The sequence below is a fragment of the Echinops telfairi genome, unplaced genomic scaffold (assembly GCF_000313985.2).
Source record: "Echinops telfairi isolate 266 unplaced genomic scaffold, ASM31398v2 ScPeMD7_7467;HRSCAF=8505_1, whole genome shotgun sequence".
Lineage (NCBI taxonomy): Eukaryota > Metazoa > Chordata > Mammalia > Afrosoricida > Tenrecidae > Echinops > Echinops telfairi.
In genome coordinates, this window is record NW_022111368.1 from 40,064,622 (window position 1) to 40,082,006 (window position 17,385).

Here is a 17,385-nt window from a genome sequence, read left to right on the forward strand (position 1 = left end):
CAAAACAAGTTATTGTTTAGGAAATAGTGAGTTTCTGAGTTTGTGATAGGAAACAGTATGCACTAAGGATAATGGTTACATAAAAGATTACTATAATCTATATCACTAAGATATAAACCTGAAAAATGTTGAATTGGTGAATGTTATGTAACACATTTTTACATACAAAAAAAAACCAAACTACTACTCATGTTGATTATATAAAACAACCATGTTATCCTTCTTTCCACAGAGCCCTATGAATGTCCACGCGCTGAGTGGTTATGCAGCTAATCCAAAAGGTGTGTATTAGCATGGATTATCATTTCACCCTGCTCAGACTAGAGTGTGCTGCTGAAAGATCCTGCAGAGTCAAGCCCTTGAGAGGCGTGACAAGGTGTTGGGAGTTCTGATTCCAACTCTTTGGGAAGAGTCCTTTGAGAGTATATGTGGAAACTTCGATGTTTGAAAGACTGACATACAGAAAAGAGAGTAAGATATTCCTTTTTACTCTCGAGGACATAACAGGGAGGGAAAGTACCAGAGAATATCTTATAAAGTTCAATATGTGAAAGTACTTTATAGCAAGAGAAATGTCCAAACGTGATACAAATTTTCAAACAGCATTTTTTTTTAAAAAAGATATAAAAAACTCACTTGACAGGGATGTTGTAGAAGACATTGAGTTAATTGAGGGAGTTTGGAATACTTGACCCCTAACTTTAGTATTCACCATACTTATTCAATCTGTATGCCAAACAAATAATCCAATAAGTGGACCTATATGAAAAAGAATGCAGAATCAGAACTGGAGGTGATTCAATAACAACCTGTAACATGCAGATTACACAACCTTGCTTGCTAAAAGTGAAGAGAATTTGAAGCTTTTACTGTTGAAGACCAAATGCTACAGTCTTTTGTATGGATTACATCTCTATGTCAAGAAAACAAAAATTTTCACCTGGGCCAATAGTATACAGAATAATCAATGGAAAAAGAGAGAAAGTCGTGAAGCATTTGAGTTTACATAAATCCACTTTCAATGCTCACAGAAGCTACAGTCAAGAAATCAAATGTCGTGTTGTATTAGGCAAAGCTCTAGAAAAGATTTTTTTGAAGTGTGAAAGAGCAAAGAAGTGTCATTTTGAAGACTAAGCTTCCAAACCATAGTATTTTCAATCATCTTATATGCAAGTGAAAGTTGGCAATGGACAAGGGAGCCTAAATAAAAACTGACGTATTTGAATTACAATGTCAGCAAAGAATATTGAATATTTCATGGACTACAAGAAAAACAAATAAATATTTTGAAGTCAATATAGCCAGAATACATCCTAGAAGCGAGCATAGTGAGATGTTGCCTTGTGTTCTTAGGACATGCCCTCAGGAGAGACCAGTCTCTGAAAAATGGAACAGAACATCATGCTCTGTAAAAAAAGCAATACCAGTGACAAAGAGGCAGACCTCGGTGAGAGGGATTGACACAGCAGCTGCAGCAATGGGCTCCCTCATAGCAACAATGTGAAGACGGTACCCGACTGAGCAGTGTGTCCTTCTCTTGTCGATAGGGTTGTCCAGTCGGAATGAACTCAAGGATGCTCAACAACAACAGCGTAATCTTAGACTAAACATAATAAAGGTCAGGAAGACGGTTCTGGGCAAGACAACTTTTTCTCTCTTATACATAAGGTTACCAAGAGTTAGCGCTGACTCAGCACAAACACTGGCGCCCAAAACTGTCCAGTCCCTGGGTGATGCGAATGTTTCAATGCTTGCAGATACTAATCCAAACATTGGTGCTTCAAATATATCCAGAGTCCTGGAGGCTTAATGACTTGCTTCTGAAAAATCAGCCATTGACATCCTATGGAGCATTGTTCTGCTCTGACACACCTAAGGTGGCCACAAGTTGGAATAGACTCGAATGCTACGTTTAAGTTTCATATGCTATGTAGCATGGACTCCTTAAAAGACAAACTGATCTGTGTTGAACTAAGTAAGGCCAGAGTGCTCCTTAGAGACTAGGATGGCAAGACCTCGTCTTACATACTTTGGACATGTTGTCAGGAAAGACCAGTCCCTGGAGAAGGACATCGGGTTTGGTAAGTGGAAGGGGAATGATGAAGAGGGAAGCCTTCAATGAAATGAACTGACACAGTGGCCGTATCAATAGACTCAGGTGTAGGAGCCCATCAGAGGATGGCATAGGACTGTGCAGTGTTCTGTTCTATTTTGCACAGTCTCTCTGGGTCAGGCCCGACTCAACGTCACCTAACAGCAATGAACAACAACCATGCTCTGTGAACCGAGCCTGAGAGGCAGCCGCTCTAGAGTGGGTGAATAAGAAGAACATGACTGCTTGGGACGGAAGGAGCCAGACAGAGGAAGGTACTCCCTGGAGTTTCCTGTGAGCAGAAGAAATATTTTTTAAATGTATATAAATTCAGGTGAACAATGTAAATTTATTCAAAGCACCTCGCCTTCTCTATCTTAATTAGAGATTTAGAACCAAAGAGAAGCAGACCTAAAGGGAATGCCCAAACTAATCTAACCCAAATTATTAAAAAAAGAAGTTATGAGAAAAATGGTTGTCTCCAGAAGGGATATGAACTGGGAAGATTAACTGAAAACGTATTGAGTGAAGGGGGTGTCTTATATTTTGGCATGGATGGTATTTACATGAAAGTATACACATGTACAAAAACAAAATATATACTTTATATTCTTATTGTATATTATCTTAAGTTATTATTTTTTAATTAAAAGTGTCTCTGGGGATAAAGGCTAGAGTCTGCATATTTCACAAATCCTCTAGGTGATTTTTACACCCACTAATATTTAAAAACATGTCAATTTACAGGTGAAGATATAAAGCTCAGGGAAGTCAACTGATTTTTCCGTAGACACTCTCCTGGTTAACAGAGGGCTTGAAGCTAAGACATCTATGAATTAAATTACATAATCCTCATAATGAACCTTGAGTGTAGGCATCATCGTGGTCATTGCTAGGAACTAATCCAATACCATATCACAAGTTAAGAGCACATTCACTCAAATCAATTGGAATTTCCTCCAATTTATTGAAACGGCTGCTTGTCCAGAATGAGCATAACTCTCACTCTACTTTCATAAATGGTGGGCAGCACAATCAATATTTGGTAGTGCAGTACTATTTGAGGTAGAATTCTTCTGGTAGAATTCATATCCATAATTTATCTGTCTTCTATGTTACCATGATAAGCATATTTTATATTATACCGCACTAGCTTCCTTTAATTTCCTATCAGTCAATTATTATGGTCAGAGGAAGTATTAGTCATTAATGAAATCTCATCCTCAAAAAGTAGATTTAATCAATAGAATATCAGTGTTAATCTAGGAAAGTCCTTGATTTCCTTCTTTCCAGGAAAATAGGAAAATTAAAATTAAATCATCTTACTGCTATCAAAAGAAAAATGTTGACTGGCAATGCCAAATCACCAAGTTTAATCATTACACATATCTACCCTGTTTTCAAAGCCTAACTATGGAGACTAGGGTTGATAACAAAAGTGCACATTGCATATATAGGCATTGTTAGGGGTCTTCAAATCAGTTCTAACTCATAGCAACCCTGGGTACAACAGAAAGCAACGCTGTCCAGGCCTGTGTCTTCCTCACAATTGTTGTTATGTTTGAGTTCATGAATGCAGCCACTGTGTCCATCTATCTTGTCGAAGGTTTTCCTCTTTAATGCTGCCCCTCTGCAGTACCAAACACGATGTCCTTCTCCAGGATTGCACTCTCCTGACAACATGTCCCAAAGTACATGAGACAAATTCTAACCATCAGTGCCTCGAGGGATTATGCTGACTACATTTTCCAAGACAGATTTGTTTGTTCTTTTGAATTCTTTACTTTCAATATTCTTCACCACACCATAATTCAAATGCATCGATTCTTCTTAAGTCTTCCTTATTCAATGTCCAACTTTTGCAAACATGTGAGGCAATGGAAAATACCATAGTATTTCAGTCAGGGGCACCTTAGTTCTCAAAGTAACATTTTTACTTCTCAACACTTTCAAAAGGTCTTGTGAAGCAGATTTACCCATGCAATTTGTCTTTGAACTATTGACTGCTGTTTCCATGAGCATCGATTTGGATCCAAGCAAAACAACATTTTGTACAACTTAAATCTTTTTTCCATTGATCATGATATTACCTACTAGTCCAGTTGTCAGGATTTGGGCTTTCTTACATTGAGTTGCAATCCATACTGAAAACTGCAATTCTTGATCTTCATCAGCAAGTGCTTCAAGTCCTCCTGATGTTCAGTAAGCAGTAAGAGACAGAGTAAAGTCCATTTCAAAAGTGGACAGGAAACCCCCAGGACCAGTGGACCCTTCTTGTACTGCAATTGAAGAACACCATCCCCTCATTCCAGGAACTGATACAGAAATGGGATGCCTTGAGAAGGATATATGTATAAGCAGAGGAAGGTACAAGTATTTTGTACCCAGTAAAGTGAAAGTTAGAGTTGCCAATAAATCAAAGAAACTAGGAAAGAAAAAGAAACTGTTTTCAACCTAAATTACCAAGGACTGTCCTTGGCCCCAGGTGTCTAATAAGACTGCCTAGGTAGGGGTTTGAAGAACACATGATAGATTACTTTCTGCCCCCCAATAGCACACATATACCTGCATTTCGATTGGATATATGCTTAGGAATAAAATTATTAGGGTATGAGTATGATCAAATAGTTGATAAAACCACAATTTTCCATTGAGGATGTATACATTTTCACCAACAGTAAATGAAAGTTCCAGTTCTTGCATTCCCAGATCTTCCTTGGCACTACAGGAAAAACTGGATGTGCTGTTTATACTAGACTCCATCCACGAATACCTAGTGAAATATTTTTCAATCAACATACATGAGAGATATTTGTCAGTGATATTATATTCTCCTTAATTCTCTTCTCGGGTTTGGATTTCAACATTATGCTGGCCTTATACAATTAATTGATTGGTGGGCTCTCTATATTTCTGAAAAGTGTTTCATAAAATTAGTATTGTTTCTGACTTTGTATTGTTATTAACATTCACTAATGAACCTAGGTACTCCTAATTTTTTTCTTTGAGGAAATATTTGAATTACAACTTCTTTAACAGAGGTATTAAGACATTTAATGTTTTCTTGTATTCGTTTTGGTATTGCAGCTTTCATTTCAAAAATGTCTTTCAGGTCACCTAACTTCTTGAGTAATTGACATAAAATCGTTCACAATACTCCCTTTTTAAAATTTCTAAGTCATCTATGGGGTTATATCCTCTTTTCATTATCAATATTGGTATTTGGGATTTTATCTATTTTTATTTTATCCATATCGTTAATTTAGGAGAACCAAAATTTAATTTTGTTTATTTTCACTCTTTTTCTTTTATTATTTCCTGCTCTTTTCTTTATTATATTCTTCCTTCTATATTTCCATTCTTTCTTTTTTGTTTTTTAAATAGAAATACATATTTAAGACTTCTTTTCTCATTATTTTCAACATTTAAATCTATGTTTATTTCTAACTACTATTTTAATTGCATTTCTAAAATATTAATTTAATTTTGATCCAATTCAAAATTTCTAATTTCCTTCATAACTTCTTTTGTAACCTATGAGTTATTTAGAATTAGGTTCTTTAGTTTTGATAACAGAGGGAATGTCCAGGTGTGGTTTATTTATTGGTTTCTAACTCATTATGGAAGACCAAAGAAAAATCGACACATTCAAATTATAGTGTTGGTGAAGAACATTGAATATACTATGGACATCAAGAAAAACAAACAAATGTATCTTGAAGGATGGATAACCAGAATACTCCTTAAAAGTGAGGATGGTTACTTTGAATACGTCTTCAGGAGGGACCAATCCTTGGCGAAGGACATTATCCTCGCAGAGAGGGTCTGGGAAAGAGAAACACTCTCGATGTTATGGATTGAACATAGAAATGATTCCGAGGCTAGCACCGGATCACATAACATTTCATCCAGTGATACACGCGGTCTCTGTGAGTAGGAGTTGACTCAATGACACCTAACAGTAACAAATTTATTTTCTTTGTGGCCAGAGAACATACTCCAAATCTTCTGTGATTTGTTGGCACATATTTTATGACCCAGAACATGGAGAATCTTGGTTAATATTCCTTTTGCATTCAAAAAGGCTTCTACTTTTATTGGGTGAAGCTGTCTACAAATAACATGTAAGTCAATTTGATTGATGATGTAGTTAATTTTCCATATCAATACTGAGCTTTGACTTATTTGCTTTCTCCATTCTTGGGAGTTCAATTATACTGTATTTGTCCCTTTGTTACTTCTCCCTTGGGTGCTCTCAGTGTTGTTGCATATATTTTGAAGCTCTCTTTCTATGTGCCTACTCTTCTTGTGCCATCACATCATCTTGATGAATTCACCCTTTATAAAATTATTATTTCTCTGTTTCCTCTTGTAATAAACCAGGTGTGCCTCTATATTTTGGAATTTGTTTTCTATTTCTTTCTTTCTTTTTACTGTACTTTAAAAATTATTTTCTGACCTTTTGGATCAATTGTATATTTTTAGCATGCCATTTTATAATTTTTATTTTTTAAATTTATATTTTAAAGTTAATTTTATTGGGGGCTCTTACATCTCTTAAATTAATCCATACGTCAATTGTATCAAGAATGTTTGTACATATGTTGCCATCATTTTATAAACATTTACTTTTTATTTAAGCCCTTGGTATCAGCTCTTCTATTTTCCCTCCCCCCCACCATTGTGACCACTTGATAAATTATAAATTATTATTTTCAAGAACCTTTATATGTGATTTCTTGTTTTTCCCTAGCTGCTCTCATGATTTTCTCCTTTTTCTCAAAGTTGGATAGTTTAACTATTATGTGCCTTGATGACTTCTTGGGAGTCAATCGAGTTGGTGTTCTTTCAGCCTCCTGGATGGTTGCCTGGTTTTCATTCATTAAACAGGGGAAGTTTTTCTCCAAGAATTCTCTCACTATTGTTGCAGATGACTTCTTTGTTGTGTCTTCCTCTGGTAAACCAATCATTCTAATGTTCCGCTTCATAGCATCAGACATACCTCTTAGGTTTTCTTCAGCTTCTCTGATGGTTTTATTAGATTTTTGTTTGCCTTTGTTAAAGTCTGCTTGGCTGTCCTCCAAGTCACTGATGCCATTCTCTGCTTCCTCCAGTCGATTCTCGAGGTCCGTGTTTCTGCTACTGGTTTTTGTTATCTCCTCCCTAAGCTCCTGTATTTCCCATTGGTGTGTGGCCTTCATCTCCTCTATCATTTCATCCTTTTTCTGTATTGTTTCCCTCATATCCTGTATGACTCCAAGCATCATTCTGAAAATTTCTCTCTGTGGCAATTCAATATCTGCTTCTTCCATGCCTGTCGTTATGTTCAGGATATCTTCTGCCGTTGCCTTTTGTTTCTCTTGTCGTTTCATTGAGGTCATTGGGGCTGATGGCCATTTGCGTTGCGTTGTTTTAGAGGAGCCAGGTGCAATTTTCCAGGGAGTCGAAGAGCACTGGCTCTCTCTGGGAGACTTGTAGGAATGCTTCTTCGAACTGCCTACAGCTAATTTCACTATGGAATTAACCTACCACTTTATCCTCCTGTGGCTTCCCTCTCAGGGGAGTTCCCCAGAAGGCTGATGGGTTGCCTGATTTGGTGTTGTGGAGGTTGGGCAGAGGTTCCTGCAACAGCTTGGAATGTTGATGAGTGTTGACTGAGCTGCCTTATGTCCCCAGGTACGCAGGCAGGAATGCCCCTGTGAGAAGTTGGGCAGAGTATCCCCTGGAGGGAAAGCAGGGCTTTCCCCAGTCTCAGGCTAGCTACACAGGGTGGAGCTCACCTAGATGGGTGTGGTGCAGGGGTAGATGACCTAGGATAAGGGGAGTGGTCTGGAGGGCAGCAGTGGAGTTTGAGAGAACAGGAAAGAGACAAAGTGGAGGAAAAAGAAATTAAAAAGTAAGACTGCTGAGACTGTGCAGGAATATAGAGAAGAGAGGGAAACAAAAGCAACTATGTAACTGAAGCCGGATCCCTGCCCTTGGAGCTGCAAGGGTTTAGTCCCTGCCCTGAGGCAGTGGCGGCAAGCCACAACTGAGGCGAGAAAAAGGCCCTGAACAGCCCTCAAAGACTGTGGGGGGGACGGAGAGGAGAGATGGAAACAAAAGCTACAATGTAGGTAATCCCTGATCTCTGCCCATGAGGCTGCTAGGGTTTAGTCCCCACCCCGAGGCGGCAGTGGCAGGCTGTGGCTGTGCCAAGAAAAGGCCCATGCCCAGACCTCCAGTACTGTGGGGGGACAGAAAGCAGAGATGTGAACAAAAGCAACAATGTAGCAGAACCCCGATCCCTGCCCAAGGAGCTGCAAGGGTCTAGTCCCTGCCCCCAGGTAGGCGGGGGCAAATTGTGGCTGTGTTGAGACCAAGCCCCCCTACAGGCTCCAAATGGTCCCTGCTCCAGCAGAGTAAGGGCCAAGGTCAAGCCACAGCCTGCTTCCATTTAGGTAAGCCAAAAGCCCCCAGCCCCTCAAAACCCCATGGGTCTGTGCCTACTTGTCTTTATGATGCTCCTCCTGCATTCCAGCACACTGAATTTCCCTTAAAGCAACTCTCCTGAACTGGATTCTGTGGAGTCCCTCTTGTATGTGTCACTCTGTTGCCATCTTCCCAGAAACATTTATATCCATTTCTATTTTTTTATTTTATTTTGAGGTAGACCTCTTATTTTGTATACCCAATGCCCCACCCCATTGGATTCAATACAATTCTATCTGGAAATATCAATTCCTGTTGAAGGTAGGTTCAGTGCTATCAGTGCTCTATGTTCAAAAATCTTTCTGAAAAGATTTTTCAGAAATAAAGCAAAGCTTATTTCTCTTCATGCATCTGTCTCCTCTCCCTTTGAGACTCCAGTTACACAAATGATATAATGGTTTTATATTATCTTTCAAGTAACTGAGGTGCTGTTTACTTCAGCTGTCGCTGTGTATGTCACTTTGAATAGTTTGTAATGAGCAGTCTTTTTAAGTCAGGCCTTTTGTTCTGTTAGTTCAACATAGGCATTGTTTTCAGTTCTAGAATTCCCACTTAATAATATTTCATATTTACTATTTGTCTACTGTCATTTCCCATCTATTGAGTCATGATATCTCTTTAAACCCCTTTAAACACTTAAAGGAAAAAAAGAGCTTTCTCTAAGCATAAAAGGATAGAGAGGTTTGGGTTTTTTTGCTCTTTGTTTTATACTGTATTTTTATTTTTTTAATTTTTTTTGCCAGAAGATCCAGAACTTGAGCCACTTTCATCCAACCTCTAAATCCTGGTTTTAAGCTGTCATATAAATATTTTATTTCTTCCTGACAGTCAATACAAATACCTGATTCCTCTCTTCTTAGATGATAGTAGAAGCCATCCATCACATCTAAACTACTCAGCTTGAATGTTTTTCTATTGACAAAGAAAGGATGCCTATGTCCTCACTGATATTCCCTAATCTGTTCTCTATCCAAACGTTCTTGTCCCTTGCCTCTTAACACAGCATAAAGTTTAATACAGCTGTATCTTCTATGAAATATTTTATTTTCATTTTTGCAACCCACTCCATGTTATAGATCTCTATAGGGAATACAGTGTTTATTTGTAGGACTAATGAATGGGAAAATTTCCTCCAGGAAAACAATTTTTCTCTGTATATACAACTCCTCCTGTAGACGTTTTACATTGTCATTTGAGAAATATGTCCCTGGTAAAAGGTCCAGGGTTTTCATCCTGATCCCCAACACCTCTTTGTGATTGTTTTTCCCTGGCAAATGTCAGAGCATCATGCTGAGACCTTCTACCTGGTTTATGATGTGCTCATGGTTTTATTTTTTAATAAACTTAACCACAGGAGCTGCACAATGCAACACGATTGCATTTAGTGGATAAATTACTCCTTGCTTTAAGGTATCAAGAATATCTTCCTATCTTCCTGTCTTCTCATTTTTCCTCACTTAATTTATTTTTAATCAAACTTTATGTACTAAAACAATTTCAGAAGCACGACTTTAGAGGTGAGTACATAGTTTTGGAATTAATAATCATGAAAATAGCCTATTTGTTAAAATATTAGAGTGGCCATAGTCACCTAAGGCAATAGAATTGGTTTCAGTAAATACTATGACTGTTAACTTAAGCTCATGACAGACAACAGTGGCAAAGTTTCTTTCTGCAGCATCAGCCCAGTAGAAAGTAAAACACCACAGAGTGGTGACAACTACAGAGCCGTTGATGAGCTTCCCTCAACATAATGTCCTTCAGGTTCATCCAGGTTATGTTTCTCAAATTTACTGCAACTCTTTAACACTCTGCAGTGTATTATTGTGAGTGAGTATATACCCGTTTGTTTATCTACAGTATATATGAAGCACGCAGTGGGTGCTTCCGGGGTGTTGCCCTCTGGATGAATGACTTGCCTCAAAGGCATGCCCAGCACTAACCTTCAGGTGCAAACATTGAACACACAGGGAGAGCACCGAGTTTGCGGTTCCATAAGCTGCCTGATTTCTTCTTCCTGTCTTCTTTCTTCCCTGCCTTGGTGACCCTGTAATGGATGTGGTTTATAATAGGCCTGATGCCTTAGGTAACAGTCACTTTGATTAAGCTATAAACCTACCCACTTGTGAGAAGGAAATCGTACAAACTTTCAGATCCTGTGGAGAGAAAAGACCACAGGGCAAGCCAATTTAGCTTAAATAATTTAGCAATATTCAGAGAGGAGATTACCCCCTAAATATTGAAGACCCTGAGGAAATAAGTCTTTTCTGGTTGTTCAGTGTTTTCTCTCTGGGGGAATTGCTATCTGGGTAATTGCTGACTCATCAATGGTTGTGCCTCGGAATTTCTACTCTGGGTTCAGGCAACATGATTGAAAAGCAAAAATAGTTTAGATTTTCCTTGTTTCTCCTTCCCACAAAGATGTATCTGATCTAGAGATAACTGCATCCTGTCAAAGTAGTATTCTAGTATGTACAGAATATAGGCCTCCAGCAGACACTCTTAATCAAGAGTCTGAAAAAAATATTCAGTATAATTACTAGTTGATTAAAAGATATTGAAGGGTCTGTGCTGAGCTAAGTATATTGAAATCCTAAGAATTAAATGAGACTATCATTTAAAGAGCACTGGTAGCATTGCCCTTGAACACATGGCTGCTAACCACACACTGGTGGTTCAAACCCACCCGTCTTCTCTGTAGGAGTAAGACAGGGCTAGCTACTGCCTTGAAAATTTCCAGGCTCATAGCCTTATGTCGAGTCACTCTGAGTCGGAATCTACTCAGCGGCAATAAGCATTATTACCATGTAAGTAGACTTGGACTGCTAACAGAACAATTGGTGATTCAAGCCCACAACTTGCTCCACGGCAGAAAAAGGTGGCCATCGGCTTCTGTCAAAATGTTCAGTCTGCGAGACCCTCTGGAGCAGTTCGCCTTTAGGTTGTGGAGTGTCTGTGAGTCAGAATCGACTCTGCAGCAGTGACTTTGATTTGGTTTTGTTTTTTATTTCTATTTTGAAGGAGAACTGGGGATGCAGTGCTTAAAGCACTCATCTGCTAATGAAAGGGCCAGTGGTTTGAACCACTAGCCAATCCACAGAAGAAAGATCTGGCAGGCTGCTTCCTAAAGAGTATAGCTTTCAAAACACGACGGGGCAATTCTCTTCTCTCCTTCCTGTAGTATTGCTATGAGCGTGAATCAACTCAATTGGAAACTGGAGCTCATGGGCGGTGCCAACTGGTAAACATTCAGCTACTAACTGAGAGGTTAGCACCTTGAACTCTTCCAGAGGAACCTGGAAAGAAAGGTCTAGAATTCTGCTTCCCAAAGGTCACAGCTTTGAAACCTCTGAGGAGCAAAGTTCTTCTCTGTGATCCATGGGAACTATACGAGTTTCAATACACTCCCTGATAACTGGCAGTTTACTGATTAGTACTAGCAAAGAAGCATACTATCAGGACATAGACACAGCTTATATGATTAATTTTAAATACAGGGTAATCGAAATATGGTGCATACCATTGTTGCTAAGTGCCCCTAAGGCATTTCCAACTCATATCTGCCAATGTGCCAATCTGTTTCCTGGGTGTTCTTTCCCAGGGCCTCCAGATAAAATGCCCAATATATATGAGACGAAGTCCCCCCACTGTCACATCTAGAGGGCATCCTGGCAGTACTTTCTCAAAGACAGATGTGTTTGTTATTCTGGTAGTCCACAATACTTTCAATATTCTTCAGCGACACCACAATTGAACACATCAGTTCTTCTTTGGGCTTCTTTTTTTGTCCTTCCCTTTGTCCTTTTTTGTCCATATTTCACATGCATTTGAGGTCATTGAAAACACTCTGACTTGGGTCAAATGCACCTCAGTTCTCAAAGTGACATCTTGGCTCTTTAATACGATGAAGAAATCTTGTGCAGTAAACTTGTCTAGTACAATATGTCATCTGATACATCGGCTGTTGCTTCCATGAGTATTGATTATCGATCCAAATAAATTGAAATCCTTAATCTATAATGTGATTAATTAATTATGATTTAAGCTACACCTTCAGTGTGGGTAAGAGTTGGAATAAATAAAAAGAGAAAAGGAAAGATGTTTGATGAGCCAAGAATCCGTATATGATTCTCCTCCTCTCCAGGATCCTTAAACATAGAGTCTACCTGCAGATCCAGTCTACTAAAAAAACATTTAAAATATCTGAGCCAGTGCTCTGCTCCTCCCAAAACAATTTTTGGTCCAATATGTGCAGTAAGGATATCAAAGTGGGGATCTTACCCCTACACTGAGACCATGAGGTCTCGGATTCAGCACGGCTCTTTTTCCAGTCAGCATGGAGAGTCAGGGACTGCTCTGACACCCCTTCCCAGGGATAGTTCCTGTGAGAAGAATACAACTTATACCTGTGTGCAGGAAAAGAGGACCGCAAAGCCAGATGCAGTTACACCCATTCATTGAATATATAGCTTCTCTTACCATGAGAAAGAACAGTAAGAATATTTTCGAATCTGAGTTTAGTAAGCACAAAATTTATAGAGTATTAAAAATATTAAAGTAATAGGATTTTCAGATTACTTTTTCCTGTCTACTTTTCCAAAATTTAGGCTAAATCATGAAACTCCTTGTGCTGAAGAAAAAGGAGCTATTCATAAGTCAGCAAACATATCGAAACCTCAAAGTTGATATCTTCTAGTCTTGTAAAAGAAACTGATTATATTAGCACTTGTACAACCCTCTTTGATATGATTGTACTGTGGAATGGTATGATGTGTTGATTAGGCTTTAATAAAATAATTTGAAAGAAGGGGTAAAAAAGAATGAGGGAACAAAAAAAGAGACAAAGGTATCTAAATTTTACATTTAACCCATTATGTGGAAGATTGACTGTCTCCTCTAAAGCCAGACAACACTGCTGTCTGTGAAGAAAGAGGGGACTAATGAGTAATGCCCATAGTTTGCTCTACTCCGTTCATTCAGGTCATCAGCGTTGGCTGTGCACAGTTCTTCTAACTCTAATTTCAGTGACAGATCAGTAGCTTGAAATCAGTTCAGCCACAAAGGAATTATTTACACCATGGGAATTGGCAAATGCTACAAATCATGTGTTTTCTTTCCCAGGAGAGCTGGTAACCTTTTACCAGCATTTCTTTGCTCAATCTTTGCACCATCAATGCCCCAACTCGATGTAGAGATGTGAAGGAAGGGAGACATTTCATCCTCATGGCTGCAGTATTATCAATCAGACAGAGGAGTGACTATCTAGAACACATTTGGTTTAAAAAGAAAAGAAAAAGAAGAGACAAGCTAATTTCATGTAGGATGTAGGGGATTTAACCTTGGGAGATGAGGCAGAACAAGAATTCAAAAAACTGTAAATGCTATGTGAAGGATATTGTCCGTTATCCCTTAATTGGTAAGAAAGATTGAAGGTCTTTGTGAAGGAAATGACATTATTAAATGGTTATGGGAAGGTTACCTTTCAAGGTACATCAGATTGAATGGAGTGGTAGGTGAGAAGAATAGTTCAGCAACCCCAATAAGAGTCCAAGACTGAATTTATAAAGAAGTGGACAGTGGTGCAAAGAATAAGCATATGCAGTGGCAAATGAATGAAAAAGAAATACATAGTTATAATAACAAGCCATTAATATCAAAATGTATCTCCATATCTTCTGTCATTTTTTTTTTACTGAAATGGTTTTCTCTACTGAAATTACTTAAATTTCAAATTATGACTACTTCAAAACCAAAACCATAGGTCTTCTTTGGTGATTAGTACAATCCAGAAGGCTGGTTTCGATCTCAAGCCTAATGAATTAAAACTTCTGGCGATGAGAACCTAGAAATCTGTATCCTTAACTCTCACTGTTGGGTGATTTTGATACACAGTCAAGTTTGAGGTCAATTGCCCAATTTTGCCATTGTGTATTCTAGTACTTTACATAAATTTTGATTTCCTACAGCAGAGGAAGCTACGGATGTATGTATGAATGCATATCATGAATGTATATTTAAAATGTGGGATTTCACTGTATTAACTTCATTGTACTTCATTAAGATCAAGAATTTCAGCCTTCTGGATGGATGACAACTCAATGTAAAAAAGACCAAAATCCTCACAACTGGTCCAGTAGGTAATATCATAGAAAATGAAGAAAAGGTTGACATGGTCAAGCAAGAGTGAGAGAGATTCAACAATGCATCACACTAAGTAAATCTGCTGCATAAGAACTCTTTAGAGTATGGAAAAGGATGTAACTTTGATGACTCATGTGCACCTGACCCAAGCCATGATATTTTCCATTGCTTTATACGCATATGAAAGTTGGACACTGAATAAGGAAGACTAAAGAAGAATTGATGCATGTTCATTCCGGTGCTGGAGAGGAATCTTGAAAGGCCCATGGATTGCTCAAAGGACAAACTGATCTGTCGTGGAAGGAGTACCCACCAGAGTGCTCCTTTGAGGCCAGGAAGACAAGACTTTGTCTTAGATACTGTGGACCTAGTGTCAGGAGAGCCCAGTCCCTAAAGGAAGACATCAAGTTTGATAAAGGCATGTTTGGAACAACAGCAAAAAAGAGGAAGGCCCTCAAAGAGATGGATTGACCCTGTGGCTGCACTAATGGGTTCAGGCAGAGAAACAATAGTAAGGATGGCATAGGACCAAGCAGTGTTTCTTTGTGTTGTGCACAGGGTTGCTACAGGTGGGAGCTGATTGGGTGGCAGCTAACAACAAACAACAACGACTTCATGGTCACAGATTGCAAGCTTAACATTGTCTCTTTCAGAGAGTCATTCCATTTTTCCCCTTTCTAATGAACAGAATTCTTCCTTCAGATGTCAGAGATAGGATTCCTGGCTTTCCTAACTGAACTATTGCCCTTCCAAACCTAGGGAAACTGCTTCCTGCTGGTCACTTCATTTGTGAGGAAGTGGGAATAGGAATCTCTGGAATTCAGGAGTGCACTTGGGGTAACTGGCTTCAGAGCTAATGTTGAGTTGATGCTGGATCTTATACTAATAAATTTTGAACATCTGTTTATGTATAAAGTGGAGTGGGAGGAAATAACTTGTCTAGGAGAACGAGAACAAGACTATTATGTTTAAATGCCTGCTAGACTGTCTACTTAGGAAATTCTAGCTGCCCCCTTTTTCCTTTTCTTTGGATTCAGATTAAAATTACTATCCAGTCAGCTGCTATTATAAACAAGATAAAGATGTCAGCTGTCATTTCCCAAGTACATAGATAGTGACCTGTGTTCAGGAAGCCATTTTATCAGTGTTATCTCAATTGTCCATGTGTGCTATGCTGTGATATCAGAAGACTATTTTCACAGATCACTGTCCACTTGTTTAAATTATATTTCACTCAGTTCTCCTTGTTCTTCCAAAGTCTGATACCATCATTATATCTGACCTGTCCCACTTATCTTTCTTCTCTACCATCTGGATTCAGAAATGGTCTAATATTAGCAGTTTTCATAAATATAAACATGTCATACATGCCTAGAGTATTATTCCTGTTTCATACCCCAAGTTTTTTTCACAACTTTCTTTTTATTAACATCCCCACTTTCCTCAGAACCCATGGATTCCATTCTATCCCCAAGATCTTACGACTCCCCATTACTGTGCTTTGCAGCCTCTGGCCCTAAGGCAGTGGACTACAGTATGTTTCCCTGTCTCACTGGTAAGGAGAACGTACTGCCTCAGGACCCTGCTCTCTGCTCTGGTCATACCTCTCAGGTGCGAGGAATGGTACTGGTCTCCCTGGACTCTTCTCTATGTGGAGTTGCACCATCATACCACGGAAAATACCTAAAGGAAGCTGTGAAGAAATACAGTGTATTTTCTTAGGCACTGATTTAATTTGAAAATTCTGAAAATTGTGGAGGGGTATGAGAAAGCAATGGAATGAGCAAATAATTTAAAAGAATATTTTAAGGCCAATACAACCAATCATATTTTTATTTAGGGATCACCTAGAATCCCACCAGGAAACAAATGACACAAATAAATGGTAACTATGAGGAGAGTTAATAAAGGAGTATTTACAGATCTGTACATGGGTGGGCAGAAAGAAGGAAAACCAACAAGCAACCATCAAGCTCAGAAGCAACAAAGCCCACATGGAAGAAACACACCAGCCTACGCAATCACGAGGTGTCGAAGGGATCAGGTATAAGGCATCATCAGAACAAAAAAATCTTACCATAGTGAATGATGGGGGGAGTGCGGAGTGGAGATCCAAAGCCCATTAGTAGGCTACTAGAGATCCCCTTGCAGAGGGGTCTCAGGGAGGAGACAAGCCAGACAGGGTGCGATGTAGCAATGATGAAAAATACAACTTTCCTCTAGTTCCTAAATGCTTCCTCCCCGACCCCACTATCATGATACGAATTCTACCTTGCAAGTCTGGCTAGACCAGAGGATGTACGCTGGTACAGATAGGAACTAGAAATACAAGGAATCCAGGGCGGATGATCCCTTCAGGACCAGTGGTGGGAGTGGTGATACTGGGAGGATAGAGGGAGAGTGGGTTGGAAAGAGGAACCGATTACAAGGAAATAGATGTGACCTCCTCCCTGGGGGACGGGCAACAGAAAAGTGGGTGAAGGGAAACGTCGGACAGGGAAAGATATGACAAAATAACAATTTATAAATTATCAAGGGCTCATGAGGGAAGGGGGAGCGGGGAGGGAGGGGAAAAATGAGGACCTAATGCCGGGGGCTTAAGTGGAGAGGAAATGTTTTGAGAATGTTGAGGGCAAAATTCACAAATGTGCTTTACACAATTGATGTATGTATGGATTGTG